Below are 16,850 nucleotides of genomic sequence, written 5' to 3'. Positions count from 1 at the left end.
GAAGCAACATCTAAATTTTGGTGAGAAAAATGGGATTTCCAAAGAAAACATTGCCCAATTCACTTGCCTGGACTTTCCAAGGAAATTTTGGGAATCTCCCCACTTTCCACTCAAGGCTTGTACCTAACCAAGAAGGGAACCTCATGCCACAAGCCAGATGGTGAGGCCCAATGGCACCAACAACTGTCATTGGAACAAAGGCAGCAAAATGGCACATACTCTTCCTCAGGAGACATTCAGCCAAGTAGTCTTATGGCAGTAGCCTTAAGTGAAGAACTTTTAAAAGCCATTTTTACTCTGAACGCTTCTGGATTCTGGAAAGAAATCACATATATTGCTTATTAAAGTGATTCATGTATGGAAACTGCTTTGAAGCCATTGTCAATAGACTCAGCAGAGGTCCCCAATTCTAAGAAACTGTAGATTCCACATCTGTGCTTTTTGCTCCAATCAAGGCTGAGATGGATAGGCCCAAAGAAATTGATGCGTCCATTCAAGACCATCCACCTGTAATTTTTCCCCAAACAAAAAGTAACCTCTTTTCCAGGTGGCTAAGAAATTTTGTCCTTCTTTACTTCTAGAGTTGATGATAATATTGTAATATTTTCCTTGGAGATGTGAGTATATTGTTGCTCTCTAAGCAATACACAAGTATTTGCTCCAAACCAAATGTAAATCAAAGTACTTAGTGCATGACTGGGGAGATTCAGAACCATATTTATTCATTTTTTTATATATGTACACTCCATTCAAACCACCAGACTGAAGATAGGCCATGGAAGTAGGCATTACAAATTGTGCACCCATGCACATGTGTATACATGATGCCATCGATTTTCATTCCACTTCATCTCATTTCATACCAAGAACATGTGAATGGTTTCAACTTGGCATTTTTAGCAAGAACTTTATTATCTGGATTGAAAAAAATCACTAATCCTTCTGAAAGTACTTCTGAAGCCTTTCCAGACCTGATCTGGAAAAGCCCATGATGGGATTATGGAATCAATCACCAGAAGACAAATTCTACACGAAGCTCAAATCCTATTTTATGCTTTCCTGCAATAATTATAATTCACTATAATGTTATTTGTCTCTGAAATATTCTTGTTGAAGTGTATTTTGCCATACTGAAAGTGCCAGCTTATCCCCTCTGCCAATGAGGTCTAGTCCAGTTGACTGTACTGTGCACTGTTGACCAGTAACCATTAGCATACCATACTGAACATGTGTCATGCATTCATTCACTTATTCACCACATTTTTATTGACTGCTTTGCTGGTCTAGGTGCTGGGAGTACAGCAACAAAGAAAGCAAACGAAATTCCTGATTTCATGAAACTTGTACTCTAGTGGGGAGAGACATACAATATATACATAAACAAATTGTTCCAATATCTATTGTTGAATAACAAATGGCCCCCAAACTTAGTGGCTTAGAACAACAACAATTTTATTATCTTTCATGGTTCTGGGAGGTGATTAAGCTAAGCAGTTTTCACTTGGAGTCTCATGCAGGGGCTGGGGCTGAAATCATCTCAAAAGCTTCCTCAAATATCTGGAAGTTGGTGATGGCTGTTGGCCAGAACAGCTGACTGTTGGCCTCTCCATGTGGCCTGGGCTTCCTCATATCATAGTGGCTGAATTCCAAGATTGAGTGCCTCAAGAGGACTAGGCAGAGTATATGGCTTTTTGTGATCTAGCCTCAGAGGTCACAAAGCATCACTTCCACTACACTTAAAGGCTGCCCTCGATTTGAGGCCAGTGGGAAACATTTCTCAGAGGAAGTAGTAGAAATATCACATTGTAAGAAGAATCTGTGGCATGGGAAATCTTGTTGTGGCCATCTTGGAAACTATAATCGACCACATATCATATCAGTAGATATATAGTAGGTGATAACATGATAGGTGCTATGGATGGGGAAAAGGGCAGGAGAGGGCAAATTGGGAGTGTGGTACAGAGGTGGGGATGGGAAAGTCCTTATCTTATGTGGGGTGGTTGGAAAAGCCTTCATTATTAAGGCGACATTTGAGCGCAGACCTGAAGAAAGTGAAGGCAACTTCAGAAAGTGAAGTCATTGGAGGATTTTGAGCCCAGGAGTGACATGACCTGACTAACATTTTTAAAGGAACACTCTGGCTGCTTTTAGAGAATAACTGGAAGGGGCAAGGAGCATATGCAGGAAGATGACTTAGGAGCCTTTTGCAATAATCCAGGTGAGGTGATGGTGGCCTGGACCGGGTGGGAACCGTGGAGCTGCTGCTTCCTTCAACTGAGTGAGTTCTGCAGTGTGTTGTTTAGTTCTCTGTGACCCATTTTTCTGTAATTTTGTTTGTGTCCTGGAAGACAGGTTTTGTTTGTTTGTTTGTTTGTTTTTAAGATTTATTTATTTCTTAGGGGGGGAAGGGGAGGAGGGAGAGAATCCTGCAGCAGGGACTCCCCGCTGAGCACGGAGCCCCACTCGACTCTACTCAAGCTCCATCCCAGGACCCTGAGATCATGACCAGAGCTGAAATCAAGAGTCGGCTGCACAATGGACTGAGCCAACAAGGCGTCACGCTGGGAGAGAGTTTTGACCCATAATGGCTAACAAAATGTGTGAGTGATGGTGCCCTGCCTGCCACAAAGAAATAAAAGAAGAACATCATGCTGAATGTTGAAATGGGAGTTTTTTTGGGTATGGGAGGCACCTTTGAGGAAAGAGTTCAGGAAACAAGGATAAGGATCAACAATCAGGGAATGGAGCAAGCTCTTTGCATTATAAGAGATGTCCTAACTATGCCACAGCCAGGACTGATCAACTGTTGAATGACTAATTGTTGGAAGAAAGCAGTAGTAGAGACATTTTATAACTTCGGGGGATGTGAAAAGAACTTCACCACCCTGCAACACTAAAGCAACATCTGCAAAAGGACTCTACAGTTAGTGCTCTCCCATTTCCAGAAATGTATTCCCTGTGCTAAAGATGGAATGCCCATATTAATTTGGACAGTGTTGGAACATTTTGCTGTCCTCAGCTGACACAAGTTTCTCCTAGAGTGAATAGAACTGATAGCTGTGGTCTCTTATACTTGACCCATCTTGATAATGATGGGAAACCAAAGCAGCAGAGCCGATAACCTGGATTGAAACCTTAGAATTCCATTCACATGTGCCTCTACAACATATTAGGGAGGGGTCTGAAAGCCAATCCAGTTTGGTATATTGGAAATTGTACCCTAATACTGCTGCTAAAAAGCTACCCCTCCCTGTCTTCGGTAGCCAACTTAGAAAAATTGAATCCTCTCCATATGGGTTTCTAAGAAAGGTCAAAAGTTAATGGAAGTCCCAAGTTGGGCATTTCACAGTTAGGTAGCCGGAGACTGTTTCTTTTCTACAGTTTATGGAAACACTTATTTGCTTCCTTGGCTTATGGTTTCTGCCACGAGTTGAAAATTAGAACCACCTGTAGCTTGGAGAGTGTCAAGGCAGAGAGACAAATGATTTCAACATGTCTTCAAAACCAGTGATCCATGGGTGCCCCTCTGCCCTTGTTTTGCTAATATCCAGACCCAACACCCACTGCTCAGGTTCAGTGTGAAGCTGACCCATACTTGTCAGCGTGGGGAGTGGAGAGGATTGTGAGGTCAGTCCAGGCAGAAAGCAGCTTCAGTGGGGGACAATGCCAGGTTTCTTTAAAATGAACATCTTGCTCTCTGCAGCATACACTCAGGGTGGTCAAAACTAGGAACTCAAAGGAGCTACTCATTCTGCAAGATGTGAGAGCTAGAAAAACAGTGGAGAAATTTTCACCATCAGAACATCTCCCAGCCCCAAAAGATCGACAGCTGATTGCACTGAACCTGGGAGTCAAGAGAAGTCCACACATACGAGTGGGAATATATGCATAACGTGATGGGATATGCCTAACTTCATGGGGAAATCATTGTGACATAAAGGGCAAGTGATCTATGTTTGACCAGTGACAAATAAAAAATGGGGAACCCAGAGGCTGCTGCTAGGTTGTATTTAAAAATATTATGTGCGGGGCGCCTGGGTGGCTCAGTTGGTTAAGCGGCTGCCTTTGGCTCAGGTCATGATCCCAGGGTCCTGGGATCGAGCCCCACGTCGGGCTCCCTGCTCAGCGGAGAGCCTGCTTCTCCCTCTCCCTCTGCCTGCCTCTCTGCCTACTTGTGCTCTCTCTCTATCTCTCTGTCAAATAAATAAATAAAATCTTAAAAAAATAAAAAAAATATTATGTGCTATCTCCTTATGCTTAGAAGAGCTGAGGACTTTCCTAGGGGCTCAGAATATTCTCAAGAGGTGAGAAATAACTGGAGGAAGTTTTTAGACTGGGTTTCTAAAATAAACGTTGCTGGGGTGCCTGGATGGCTCAGTTGGTATGTGACTGCCTTTGGCTCAGGTCATGATCCCAGGGTCCTGGAATCGAGCCCCACATCGAGCTCCCTGCTCTGCGGGGAGCCTGCTTCTCCCTCTCCCACTCCCCCTGTTTGTGTTCCCTCTCTCACTGTCTCTCTCTCTGCCAAATAAATAAATAAAATCTTTAAAAAAAAACACAGGTCTCATCTTTAAAAAAAATAATAAAGTAAAATAAAATAAACGATACTCATTAGCTTTCAGTAAAAAGCAACTGAAGGTCTCTGCCTTCCAAATATATTTTGCGAGAAATGGATGAGCAGCAATTTCATCAGTCATCAAGACTTTTCTGTGAGTTGCTGTATGATTTCATGGAAGGTAATAATTTAGTTAAACTTTGAATTAAATTAATATTATTTAAGAGACACCCAGAAGCAAAGCTACATTTGTTTCATCTAGGTTGTTGCTACGGAGTTGAGCAGGTATGATTATCAAGTAATTAAACTGATTCCATAAAGCTTCGTGGAAAAATTAATTGGATTACTTTATAGACACATTTGTTATGTGGTTTGTTCACTATAATAGATTGCAAAGTACAATTTAATTAAAATTTCCTTTTTTTCTCTAGGATACATTCTTTTCTAATTTAGCAGTGTTTGTATTTTATTATAGTCATGAATAATTTCCAGAACACAATTGCAGACATTAAGCAACTTGATTCATTCTTCTGAAGGACAAGAGGATTAACATCATTGTTTTACAGAGAGGAGACTCAGGCTCCAGAATTTAGTTTTAAAGGTTTCTGGTGTAGATAGGTGATCACATCCTTTGGGGTGTCTTCTTATTGTTGAGTATGTACAGTAGGAGTTAGAGGTAGCAAGAGGGCCATCTCCTAAGACAGCCAGAGATTCTTTTTTTTTTTTTTTTTTTTAAGATTTTACTTACTTATTTGACAAAGAAAGACAGCGAGAGAGGGAACACAAGCAGGGGGAGCGGGAGAGGGAGAAGCAGGCTTCCCGCTGAGCAGGGAGCCCATGTGGGGCTCGATCCCAGGACCTGGGATCATGACCTGAGCCAAAGGCAGACGCTTAACGACTTAGCCACCCAGGCGCCCCCCAGAGATTCATTTTTAATGTCTTTTGTATTGCCTGAGACATAAAGTTAGTAAGACCTGAAAATGTGAAAGTGCCAAGATTCACCAATTTAAAATAATTTTATAGGAGCAAAATGATTGAGCCTTCATTCATCCAGGAAATTGTTCTCATTTCTACTCTTGGGTGTAAATGCATTGGTGTGGGGGCGCCTGGGTGGCTCAGTCATTAAGCGTCTGCCTTCAGCTCAGGTCATGATCCCAGGGTCCTGGGATTGAGCCCCGCATCGAGCCCCGCATCGAGCCCCGCATCGAGCCCCGCATCGGGCTCCCTGCTCAGCGGGAAGCCTGCTTCTCCCTCTCCTGCTCCCCCTGCTTGTGTTCCCTCTCTCGCTGTGTCTCTCTCTGTCAAATAAATAAAATCTTTAAAAAAAAAAAATAAATGCATTGGTGTGTAAGTCCTTGTGAGTCAGTTGTAATATGAGTTTCTTCTTTCCTATGCATCTCTGCTTCTCCAATTCAGAGATCTTATTCCTAACCTAGAAAAGTGGATCTTAACCTTTTCTGCATTATGAACCTCTTGAAAATCTCTATGAAAGCTATGGATTATCTCCCTATGAAAAATGCACATTGGTACATGGATGTAAAATTTTGCAAATACTTTCAGGCTTAAAGCCCATTTGTGTGCTTCTGTATGAACCCCAGGGAAAGAATCTCAGGCCCTGGGTTCATTGGACAAGATCCTTCACTCCCTGTCTTCACAGAGAAGTGATATATTTCTCAGCAATAAAGGTGTGTTGTTATTGTCCTGGTGAAATCCAGGGTATATTAGGCAATGTGGGGCTCGATCCCAGGACTCTGGGATCCTGACCTGAGCTGAAGGCAGACACTTAACCGACTGAGCCACCGAGGTGTCCCTTATTATTAGTTCTTAAGATATTCTATACCATAATGTAAGTATTTTATGGAACATGATAATATTTGACTACATTCATGGATAACAGGCTCCTATTCTGATTCTTTCCCAGATTTCCCACCTTAAAGTATCTCTTGGAAATAGTTTGGATCTTGAGCAAAAGTATCTTTTATAAAATTGCTAGAAGTAATAACTTCCAAGAAATAAGTAGTTTATTATCTTTAATCAGCCAAATGTTCAGTAAAAGCCTATTATTTCTTCCATATATTAATGAACAAAACAGCAAAGAAGGTAACAATATTACCAAGTGCAAATGTGTGTGGTCCAGATAATTACAGAATAGAACACATAAAACAATGCTAACTGTGTGAGACAGACAGTATGTTCTGGAAAGAGAAAGGAAAGCTCTGTGCAGGTTCAAGTCTTCAGAGAAAGCTTCTTGAAAGGAGTGGGGCTCAGATCTCATCTTGAAGCATGGTTAGAATGTAGATAAATGAGGGAAGGGAAGAAGGCATTTCAAGTGGACAACAGAATGAGCAAGGTACTGATCAAACCTATAAAGGTAAATAAAATATTAGGTTGATTAATATAAAATCTCTGAAGGTTTTTTTGTAGGCAAAAAAGCAATCTAGGGCGCCTGGGTGTCTCAGATGGTTAAGCGTCTGCCTTCGGCTCAGGTCATGATCCCAGGGTCCTGGGATCGAGTCCCGCATCGGGCTCTCTGCTCCTTGGGAGCCTGCTTCTCCCTCTGCCTCTCTGTCTCTCTCTCTCTGTCTCTCATGAATAAATAAATAAAATCTTTAATAAAAAAAAAAAGCAATCTAATATCAGCAATTTTCTGTTTTCGAATTAATACAAGTGGCATTTATGGAGTGGTACACTGGAAGTTTCAACTGTATGGGAGTTGAAGGGAGAGAAAGAATCTCTCAAGCCCACTCCACTTTGAGCGTGCAGCCAAATCAGGGCTCCCTCTCCCAACCCCAAGATCATGACCTGAGCCAAAACCAAGAGTCGGACGCTTAACTGACTGAGCCACGCGGGCGCCCAGTAATGTTTTCTTTTTTACACTGAGTGGTAGGTACGTAAGTTCCTTATATTACTTCTTATTTCTTGTGGTTCTTAAATATTTTACAATTATCTCATTAAAATAATTTAAAGAAAAATAAAATAAAATAATTTAAAGAAGAGCAAAAAAGGAAGTTAAATCTTATCAAATAATTTAAGCAATCCCTTTAGGTTACTTTTAGGTAACACTCATTCTCTTTAGGAAAATACCCTTGGAGACGCCTGGGTGGCTCAGTCGGTTAAGCATCTGCCTTGTCTCAGGTCATGATCCCAGGGTCCTGGGATCGAGTCCCACGTTTGGCTTCTTGCTCAGCGGGAGCCTGCTTCAAGGTCTGCCTGCCCGTCCCCCTACTTGTACTCCCTCTCTCTCTCTGGCAAATAAATAAATAAGATCTTAAAAAAAGAGGAAAGAAAGAAAGAAAGAAAAGAAAAGAAAGAAAGAAAGAAAATAACACTTGGTTTTCTCAGTATTCTCAGACCTTCACTTTTTTCTCCAGTTTTCCCCCAAATGGTTTAGGCGGCAAGCACAGCTTATGCAATTGTATGACAAAGGAGACAATCCAAGAGACCCCTAAGTGCAATGTGGACTGTTTTGGCCTTTGGGACATTGTCCCTTCCCCACCAGGCCACTGCTTGTCCTGCTGGTATTGGCAGCTGAAAGATATAGTTCCAGACCATGTGGATATAACTTGTGAGCTGGCCTTTGGTTGTTCAGGCCTCATGACTGTCTCTCAGCCTCCCCTCAGCTCTCTGGCTCTGCAGATCCTACAAATAACAGTCTGTCTCTGAGGTCCATTAGGCTTGGCCCTGGTTGGTGGAGGCAGGTGATCCACTCTGCAGGCTTCACTACTGTGTCACCTTGCTCTAGCTTGCTAAGGTCACCCCTCCAACAAGTTCCTCAGCCAGATACTGTGGCTCTCATTGACAGCTTCCCAGGAAAGCCAGACCCCAGGGCCTTTGGTCTGAGTACACTTTTACCTGATGTGTTATGCCAGAGGAAGATACAGAGCATAGCAAAAGGGAGCAAGTCCCTGCTATTCCCTCCAATCACATGATGTACCTTGTCATTTCTATTTGAGAGAGAGAGCATGAGCGGGGGTGGGTGGGGGGAGAGAAACAGACTCCCTTGCTGAGCAGGGAGCCCCATGTGGGGCTCCATCCCAGGACCCTGGGATCACAACCTGAGCTGAAGGCAGACACTTAACTGACTGAGCCACCCAGGCACCCATCTCGTCATCTCTAGACAGAAGTCTGGAAAGGAAAAATCGGGACATCTGACAGTTTTCCCTTCTCCCCTTATTCTCTCTCCCACTCTTTCTTCCAATTATCCCCCAGGACCAACAAACATAGGCTTCCCTGCCTTCCCCCACTCTGTGTCCTTCTACCTCTGAGCAGTAGACATCACGGCCTGGCAGTCATACCCTTTGGGAGAACTTCCTGAGTTAAGTCCTCCAAGCTGGTATCTTCAGGGAGTCAAACAGACTTTTTTTTTTTTTAATCTTGAAAGGAATTTAGGAAATCTTCTTTCAAGCCACTAACCTGGCTTAGAAACTTCTTGTTTTGCTATAAAGTTCTATTTTGAATGTCAGAAGCTGAATATCTCAGTATTTTCCCCCCTTCCTTCTCTAACAAATCCTTATCTTCCTCAAGCAGATGGATGCCAAGGACCAATTAAGGATAAAGTCATTTATTCATAAAGGAACAAGGAAAGTACACTGTTTTTCAAAATAATACTTTTCTAATTGCACTAAAATTCTCTCCATCCCGTTCCTCTCCTTCATAGATCTCCGACGATTGCCCCATGACAGATCAAATTCCAAGATTTATTGCCAGGGTGATGCTCAAAATGTTCAACAACCAGCTGAATAGCATCGCTGACCCATGATGAACACATAGAGGAAAGAGAACCAGTTAAGTCAGTTCCCAGTGTTTGCTCTTCCTCTCTCCCAAGGCACATCTGTGTATAGCTTGGAGAATGTTTTACCCAGGGGCTCTTCTTCTTCAGCCGGTGTTTGGAATGACCCCCTCCTGCCTGGTAGGCAAGATCTGTGGAGTGTGCCTGGTGCCAGTTAACAAGGCATGACTTCAAGGAACATAAATATCTCATTGATGTCACAACTGCCTTTTAGGCAGGAGGTCTCTGGGGGAAAATGTTCAGATTCAATATTCAGGAAGTCAGCGAAGAAAAGTGAAAGGAGAGCCTGGTGGTAGTTGAAGAACCATGCCAAGCACTAGCTAGCACCTCACTTAACCCTATCTAAGCTTAATGTCTTCAACTGTGAAACAAGGTTAAAGAGAATTTACTGACCTAATGCATGTAAGATGCTTAGTACAGAAAAGTGTTGAGTCAATGTCAGCTATTAATGTAAACCTGAGTAATGTTTATTATTACAAGTATTTTATTATTGTTGTTGTTACTGGGCCAGCGTCTCACTAATGACTATGAAGAGTATTTCCTCACCATCAGCACCCTTAGCCACACATACCTGTGGGACTTCTGATACAAATATCGAATTAAAGAAAATGGCAGGAATGAATGAATGAATGAATGGAGCCTGTGTATCGCCAGCAACAGGGTAGTAAAGATAGAAAACTCAGTCACAGACCATGCCCCTGTTTGGCATAAAAGAGAGCTTCCCCTATACTGAGAAGGAACAAAGTCAAATTCAAGCACTACTGCCTTTCATATTATCTATACAGGTATAAAACTTTTAAAATAAGCAATAAAGGAAAAAAATACATATTTTAAATTAATATAAATTAAAATAAACTAGATAAGGGGAATATTTGATTACATAATATCACAGCAACCCAGGCTTTCTGGAGGGTCTTCAGACACATTTGGAATGTGGCCATAAGCCTGAGTCACAGGATAGAAGAGGGGAAAGAGGGGAGCTTGGCAGAAATGCCTTCACATTTTAAGTTATAGCTTTCTTTACTGAAATAATAGCTTTAAGGAGATAAATTATTCACAAATCATTAATAGCAGATGCTGAGATGGGAAGATAATAAGCAAGAAAGATAATTAAAGCCTGTAGTCTTTAAAATGAAGTATAGAGGCATAAATTGGATGACTTTTCAAAGCTTTCCAATCTAATAGCCTAAAATAATTCTGCCTAGCACTGAGGTTTTCAAACATTTTTCAACATCTCGACCTCATACATGCAAACACACACAATTTCCACCTGGTACATGCAAACATATACAATATTCTCTCACCATACAGGTTTCATTTTTTTTTTTTTTAAGATTTTATTTATTTATTTGACAGAGAGAGACACAGCGAGAGGGAACACGAGCAGGGGGAGTGGGAGAGGGAGAAGCAGGCTTCCCGCTGAGCAGGGAGCCCGATGTGGGGCTCGATCCCAGGACTCTGGGATCATGACCTGAGCCGAAGGCAGACGCTTAATGACTGAGCCACCCAGGTGCCCCGATACAGGTTTCATAAAAGAATATTGATCCTTACTATGTAATACTTTCTTTCCTTCCTTCCTTCCTTCTTTCCTCCCTCCCTCCCTTCCCCCTTACTCTCTCCCTCCCTAATATTCTCAAACCGATTTGCCACTCAACAGTTTGAAAAATACAGGTCTAGTGGGTTTTCCTAAATATTTCTGTAGGTTGTTTACTCACCAGAATTCAGCGAACTGCCCCAAAGGGCAGTTTCAAGGTTTGACTTTTGGCTCTAGGATTTAAGAAGTCATTCCCAGGGGACCTTGGTTCCCCTATAGGACAGACAAACATGAGAATCAATAGAACGAACGAACTGCAAGGTCTAAAGACAAGAACCATTTGTCTAGTGGAATCTATTTTATATTATTTATTATTAATTTTTAAAAAATCTCCATCTTAAATATTTAGCACCACAGTGCACCTTTTACAACTAACCCAACACACAACTCTGGTTTGGGAGCCCAGCTATTCAGTTCCATGCAAGAGAAGCCTCTCTCCCAAAGCCAGGTTCCCGCGGGTCCCGCTGGCGCCCCAGCCCTTCTCCGGCCTCGGTTAACTTTTCCCTCCAGTTTGGTGGAAGGTTACCTTAGAAGAAAATAGTCCCCACCGTCTAAAAACTTTTCAGGGGGAAAGAGGGCGTTGGACGTGCGAGTGGGTGGGCTGCGCGGGCAGGGGCCGGGGAGCCGGGACCGGCCGGCGGGGCGGGGCGGGGCGGGGCGGCGGCGCAGGCGGCGGGCGGCGAGGGCGGGCCGGCGGGGAGGGGAAAAGAAAACCTGAAGTCCCGGGAGGGGCAGCGTCGGCCTGCGCGCCTCTGGTGAGCGCCCGCCGCCCGGGAGGGGGCGCTGGCGGTCGGGGAGCTGAGGATGGGGCCGACGTCTCCCTGCCCCACCCCACCCCCACCGCCGGGGGAGGTTTAGTCTCCGGTCGCCTAGAGCCGCCTTTTATTGATAATTTCTTTTTGTCGTCGTCATCTCTTGGCCTCAGACTGCGTTAAGGGAGCCATATTGAGAGTGCAGAAAATGAGGTGACCTGGAGAAAAAATTAAAATGTGATTTAAAAAATAGAGTTTTTCCTACTTCCTTTTTCTCTCTCAAATTACTTTACATGTAAGTTACATTTGGAAAGGACCCAAGGTCAGGCTTTCCAAGGCTCTGTCTTCTGCCCTCACCTGACACTTAACATAAGATTTTGGTGTGATGGTAATTTTGGCAAATGGAGGTCGACTCCCCCAAACATCACCCTGGTAAGTAATGAACATTTCCATGGGTGAAGACTTAGTTTTTGCTTTACTTCTTCTAATACATGTCTCTTCTTTGAGTGGGTAAGATTATACCTAGGTCAGCCCTGGTTAATTCAGATTGTTTTTTAAAAATTTCTATGGTAGGGGATGCCTGGGTGGCTCAGTCGGTTAAGCATCTGTGTTCGGCTCAGGTCATGATCCCAGAGTCCTGGGATTGAGTCCTGCCTCAGGCTCCCTGCTCAGCGGGAAGCCTGCTTCTTCCTCTCCCTCTGCTCCTCCCCCTGCTTGTGCTCGCTTGCTCTCTCTCATTCTCTCTCTCGCTCTCTCTCTTTCTCGCAAATAAATAAAAATTTTTTAAAAAGCTAAAAAAGTAGGGGCGCCTGGGTGGCTCAATTGGTTAAGCGACTGCCTTCGGCTCAGGTCATGATCCTGGAGTCCCGGGATCGAGTCCCGCATCGGGCTCCCTGCTCGGCAGGGAGTCTGCTTCTCCCTCTGACCCTCCCCCCTCTCATGTGCTCTCTCTCATTCTCTCTCTCTCAAATAAATAAATAAATAAAATCTTTAAAAAAAAAAAAAGCTAAAAAAGTAGAATTTAGGGTCGCCTTGGTGGCTCAGTCGATTAAGCGTCCGACTCCCAATTTGGGCTCAGGTCATGATCTCTCAGGGTCATGAGATCAAGCGCCGTGAGGGCTCCATGCTGGGCAGGGGAGTCTGCTGGAGATTCTCTTTCCCTCTGCCCCTCCTCACATACGTGCTCTCTCTCTCTCTCTCTCCCTCTCTCAAATAAATAAATAAATATTAAAAAAATATAGCATTTAGGATTTCATTTACATATAGTCTGTATCTTGTTATATATCAGAAATATTTGTGAAACGTAAACTCCCAAAATGTAGGGGCCCTGTTTTATTCTTCAGTGAAATGGAGTTAATCTCCTTCTGGCATTGTGCATTTTACAAGGTCTAGGATATAATAGGGACTCATTAAATGACAGCTATTAGTATTGTTTATCTTGATATCCTCCAAAGTGCTTTGCACGCGGCAATCAATAAGTATTGGTTGAATGAATTAGCATGCCATGTCCCGTACTATACACAGGGAAATGCTAGGATGGGAGCCCTCTAGCACAATGACTTCATTTCATCACTGAAGCTTAGTATGAAGGTATCCATCCTGCAGCCTTTTTACCAGATGCAGGCTCTCTTGACTTTGGAATGTGGACCACTTCTAATTTTCAGGGGGAAAGAAGCATGCCTAATTAACTAGTAGGGCCTAACCTCTTGTCAGGATGGAACTTAAGAAGTTTGTTTAAATATGGAAAAGCTAAGCTCACTTGACACAGATTGGAGGGGGGAGGTTTCTACACATTATTCAAGTTATTCATGTCAAAAGCGATTAGTGGGCCCTGGTTTCCATTTATTACATCACTCATTAGGAGAGTGAGAGCTGGGAGCTGTGCAAGTCACATGATTCAGTGAAGGAATTAACTGAATTTTCTTTGTGTTTCTGCCCTTGGCCATATTCAGTTTTTAGTATATTTGGAAAAGGTGAAAACAGAACATGGAGATCGAGTTACTTTAATGCTGTCAGACTGCTAAGTGGTGGAAACCTGTTGAAGAGATTTACCGAGCTGTTTCCTTAGATTAGACTTTAGTGAATTAATTAAAAAGGTTCTGAGAGATAAAACATGCCAGACCCCTACTGGCTCATAAAATTGTTCTTTCCTACTGATGTGACGTGACAGCCTAGCACAGTTCACGTAAAGCTGCAGGGGAATAAAATAAGGGCCGTGCTGATGTGTTCAAAGACATGCAAGTGTTCAACTCCATCTGGCCATGACAGTGGAGTCAGCTGGGCCCCATGCTCATTTTCTTCTGCTCAAGCACCTGAGCGCAATAGAAGCACAGACTTTGGCAAGGTGCTAGACTATTTGGTGAAAATGAAGTCAGAACTTCAGAGGAGCTTCACAGATTTTGATGAGTAGGTATTATGTTTCATGTTTTAGTCATTCCTTTGGAATGCACACCTGATGCTGGCCCTCAGTTATCAAGCCAGATGTGCCACTCAGTTTCCAGAGTGACTGAACTGGAAGTGAACTATGTCTGTAAGGAGACAAATATCCCTGGAATGTTCCAGACAAGTAGATGAATTGCAGAAGTATTCTAAAAATTTTGACCAATGTTTGGGCCTAGCTGGTATAGGAAGTACATTCTTTTTCAGGCAATAGTGAAGTCAACATTGTCAAAAGCGTCAACCAACATTCAAGTTGCAGCCATCAACATTAATATATATCTGTAGTCAGAGACTGAGTATGCTATGGCTGAGTATAACATATTCATTCAACACATATTTATTAAGTGCTAGACCTTGGAGATGCCTCAGTTCTTATACTCTAACAGTGCTGTTCAATAGGAATATAATTTGAACTATCTATGTAATTTAAAATTTTCCAGTAGCCACATTAAGAAATTTAAAAGAAACCAATAAAATTAATTTTATTTTTTTATTTTTATTATTTTTTTAAGATTTTATTTATTTGATAGAGACAGCGAGAGAGGGAACATAGCAGGGGGAGTGGGAGAGGGAGAAGCAGGCTTCCCGCTTGAGCAGGGAGCCCGATGTGGGGCTCGATCCCAGGACCCTGGGATCATGACCTGAGCCGAAGGCAGACGCTTAACAACAGCCACCCAGGCGCCCTAAAATTAATTTTAATATTATATTTTATTTCACCAAATATATCTAAAATATTATTTTGGTATGTGACCTATATAGAAATTATTATTATTATTATTTATTTTTTAAAAGGTTTTATTTATTTGAGAGAGAGAGAGAGAGTGAGCGAGAGAGAGAGCCCAAGCCAAGGGGAGAGGCAGAGGGAGAAGCAGACACCCTGCTGAGCAGGGAGCCCAAGGCGGGGCTGGATCCCAGGACCCTGGGATCATGACCTGAGCCAAAGGCAGACGCTTAACCGACTGAGCCATCCAGGCGCCCCAGAAATTATTATTTTTTAATAGTTTATTATTTTGGGGGAATCTGGGTGGCTCAGTTAAGCCTTGACTCTTGATTGGGCTCAGGTCATGATCTTAGGGTCATAAAATGGAGCCCCATGCTGGGCGTGGAACCTGCTTGGGATTATCTCTTGCCCTCTCCCTCTACCCCTCCAACCACCCCCAAAAAAAGTTTTTTTTTTTAGTAATCTCTACACCCAACGTGTAGGACTCACGCCCCGTGACCTATTTAGAAATTATTAATGAAATAGTTTACATTCTTTGGAATCCAGCTTTTCTAATTTGGTATTTTACACTTTCAGCACATCTCACGTTGCGCTCCCCATGTTTCAGCTACTCAAAGCCACACGTGACCAGTAGTTACCGTATGAGGCAGCCCAGGTCTAGAGGGAAATACAGATGAGTAAACAGGTAATTTCAGTGAAATGTAACAGAAGCTATGATCAGACAAGTATAAGGTACAATGAACATATACAAAGACTTAGTCCCTTTAGTTCGTCCCCAGATTCCACAATTCTTTGTGCTTCTCTGCGTCCTTCTTGCAGCGACTCTTAAACCAAGCCAGTATCCTTTCTCTGACTTGCACAACAGCCTCCAAAATTGTCTACCTGCATCCACCTATGCACCTCTCTGTGGCTAGAGTGACCTCTTAAACATGTGCATGTGATCATGTCACCCCCTCTGCTTAAAACCTTAAATACATGAATGCACGGTGAACAAATGTGAAATGATGGATGTAAAGCAGCCAGCACACAAGTTCTGCTCACTAAGTTCACTACTTCTCCCTTTCACTGTTTCTGCCTCTTCCTTCTCTGGTTCCTTTTTCTGTCGGCCTCTCAGCCCCATCCCCTCCTCCCCCTTTTATCACCCAGCAGTCTCTTATCATCTGAATTTCTTTTTCTTTCTTGCCTTCCACTTTCTTTCCATTTCCTTTCTTTCTTTTTCTTTCTTTCTCTCTCTCTCTCTTTCTGTCTTTCTTTCTTTCTTTCTTTCTCTCTCTCTCTCTTCCTTCCTTCCTTCCTGTAGGCTCTTTCTTTCTTTCTTTCTTTCTTTCTTTCTTTCTTTCTTTCTTTCTTTCTTTCTTTCTTTCTTTCTCTCTCTCTCTCTCTCTCTCTTCCTTCCTTCCTTCCTGTAGGCTCAGTGCCCAACATGGGGATTCAATTCACCACATCGAGATCAACAGTCACCCACTCTACAGATTGAGTCAGCCAGGCACCCCTCTTCCTGCTTTAGTAGAATTTAAATGGGTTTGAATAGAATTTTAATGGGGTTAAAATTTTGTGCTATAGTTATTTACTTCTGTGGCTCAAGTTCTTCACTTAAAAATCAGGAGAGCTTGGGGCGCCTGGGTGGCTCAGTCGTTAGGTGTCTGCCTTCGGCTCAGGTCATGATCCCAGGGTCCTGGGATTGAGCCCCGCATTGGGCTCCCCACTCCGCGGGAGGCCTGCTTCTCCCTCTCCCACTCCCCCTGCTTGTGTTCCCTCTCTCGCTGTGTCTCTCTCTGTCAAATAAATAAATAAAAAATCTTTAAAAAAATAAATAAATAAAAATCAGGAGAGCTTGACCCTGTATCAGGTTTAAATTCAAGTGCTTTTCTTTTCTTTTTTTTTTTTTTAATATTTTATTTATTTATTTGAGAGAGAGAGAAAGTGCACAAGCAGGGGGAGCGGCAGAGGGAGAAGGAGAAGCAGGCTTTCCCAGGGAGCCTGATGCGGGGCTGGATCCC

The sequence above is a fragment of the Phoca vitulina genome, unplaced genomic scaffold, assembly GCF_004348235.1.
Source record: "Phoca vitulina isolate PV1807 unplaced genomic scaffold, GSC_HSeal_1.0 scaffold96, whole genome shotgun sequence".
Classification (NCBI taxonomy): Eukaryota; Metazoa; Chordata; class Mammalia; order Carnivora; family Phocidae; genus Phoca; species Phoca vitulina.
This window is presented reverse-complemented; position numbering follows the sequence as displayed.